This window comes from Macrobrachium rosenbergii, chromosome 56, assembly GCF_040412425.1.
Source record: "Macrobrachium rosenbergii isolate ZJJX-2024 chromosome 56, ASM4041242v1, whole genome shotgun sequence".
Taxonomy (NCBI): Eukaryota; Metazoa; Arthropoda; class Malacostraca; order Decapoda; family Palaemonidae; genus Macrobrachium; species Macrobrachium rosenbergii.
This window is the reverse complement of record NC_089796.1, coordinates 752501-755000: the sequence shown is the minus strand read 5'-3', so window position 1 is coordinate 755000 and position 2500 is coordinate 752501. Positions and strand designations below refer to the sequence as shown.

General features: G+C 29.8%; 1 protein-coding gene across 4 annotated transcripts in view; it reads left to right on the top strand.

Annotated features, from left to right (window-relative positions):
* Positions 1-2500, top strand: part of LOC136836096 (leucine-rich repeat-containing protein 15-like) — a 372814-nt gene that overhangs the window by 292940 nt on the left and 77374 nt on the right. The gene's annotated exons all lie outside the window — the stretch shown is intronic.

Genomic DNA, 2500 nt, shown 5'->3' with positions numbered 1-2500 from the left:
GCCGTTAACTGGCTGCGTAACCACATTGTCACATTTGACCTTAGGTAACTACACGCTACGATATGCATAAATCATTATATGTTTTAGTGAATGACATATTGTACTAGATAGCTCCAGACTGAACGTATAAAACTGGCCGTCCAATTCACGTGTAATCTGTGACATGTGTCATTTGAGAAATGTTTTAGGTAGAGTGTTTATTCGTGCACATGTCTGACGAGAATTTTTGCCATAATTGACTTTGAGCATTTGTGATTTGAAATTACCTGTCAGTAGTCTTATTATTATTAACTGTCAACACCTGTTTAAAGAGTGTATTTAGTTTTATAGAGAGTATTTGTGATTTGAAATTACCTGTTAATTTTATTATTATTAACTTTCAACTGCTGATTATAGAGTATTTAGATAGTTTTATAGAGAGCATTTGTGATTTAAAATTACGTGTCAGTATTATTATTATTAATATTATTATTATTAAAGCTTCAGTGCTGTTTAATGAGTGTATATAGATAGTTTTATTGGGGTAGCTTCGTACAGTATTGTGTACACTGTAAAATCGGGGGTGTTATAAAATCAGTGAGTGGGAATTTCATCTTCATTTTATAAAATCAATCAATGAGAATTGTATCAGTCTTTAGGAATTTTATCTTCAGTGGTATAAAATCAGTGAGTGGGAATTTCATCTTCAGTGTTATAAAATCAATCAGTGAGAATTTTATCAGTCTATAGGAATTTTGTCTTCAGTGGTATAAAATCGGTGTTAATTTTATCAGTCTGTCGGAATTTTATCGTCAGTAACTTCCAATATTTACCAAATATAAAATTCATGACGATGATTTTTACACTTAATTTACAATGCAGAACAGCTGCCTGATATAAAATTCATCCTTAGACGTATTTTATAATTAATAATTCGACATAAAACTTCACCCTTCGTCAGTTCCATCATTTTGACAACTTCGAAAATATTAAATTCATATTTCGTCATCATAAATGATTTTTGAAAGATACGTTCATAACACAAGTTAGATGTTTTGAGTTTTTTTTTTTTTTTTTTTGTCTTGCTTGTATCAGCCTTGGATGAAGGGGTATATTTGAATACAACTGTTTGTTTATTTTCAAAGAAATACGTAGAGTAATCTTCGCAGTCGTTTTTGAACTAATATACGTATGTACTGTATATATATATATATATATATATATATATATATATATATATATATATATATATATATATATATATATATATATATATATATATATATATATATGTGTGTGTGTGTGTGTATATATTGTATATATTATGTATGTATTTTCTATACATATATGAAATGGGACTTTTGGCAGTAAGTACGGACTTAATTCGTTGTGATTATGTTCTTGAATTATTTTAAGCGTGAAAGTCATACGGAAGTTATGTCATCTGATTCAGTGTCAGCCATTACCAACATTCTAAATATATTCTTGAGCGAAAGCGACCCAAATTATAGATAGATAATTGAAGGATAAAAGTGAAATTTGAATTGTTAAAGTGAAGCATTAATAAATACATTTATATATAACAAGTTAAGAATGCTCCGAAGTTTCTTCGGCGCAGTCGAGTTTTCTGTACAGCCGCTACAGCGTATAATTATGACCACCGAAAATAGATCTATCTTTCGGTGGCCTCGGTATAATGCTGTATGAGCCGCGACCCATGAAACTTTAACGACGGTCCGGTGGTGGCCTGTCCTATATCATTGCCAGAAGCACGATTATGGCTAAATTTAACCTTAAATAAAATAAAAACTACTGAGGCTAGAGGGCTGCAATTTGGGATCGTTAATGATTGGGGGTTGGATGATCAACATACCAATTTGCAGCCCTCTAGCCTCTGTAGTTTTTACGATCTGAGGGCGGACAGAAAATGTGCGGACGGACACACAAAATCGTCACAATAGTTTTCTTTTACAGAAAACTAAAAATGGCCAATTTTTATAGAAACATTTTTATTTGAACTTCAAAAGTTCAATCGAAGATGCAAAATGCATTACTACCCTAAAGCAATTCTCCTTGTATTTTAATTTTTACTTATATTTTTATCTATTTTGTATTGATTTGTTAATTTGTTTTTTTTCCTTTTTTAATAAGTGGTCTGTATTTCCCATTATCTTTTGTTATTTCTTTCTAAGGAACATATTCTTTGGAAGCTTGAATTTCATGGCAATGTCCCCTATGGTGGGCTTGTTCCATATGAGTAGGGTTTATTTTCAGAATAATAATAATAATAATAATAATAATAATAATAATAATAATAATAATAATAATAATAATAATAATAGTAAATCTTTGGAAGATTGAAATTCAAGTCAGTGCCCCTTCGGGCTTGTTCTATATAAGGTTCATCTTCTAATTAATAATAATAATAATAATAATAATAATAATAATAATAATAATAATAATAAATCTTTGGAAGCTTGAAATTCAAATCAGTGCCCCTTTTGGGCTTGTTCTATATGAA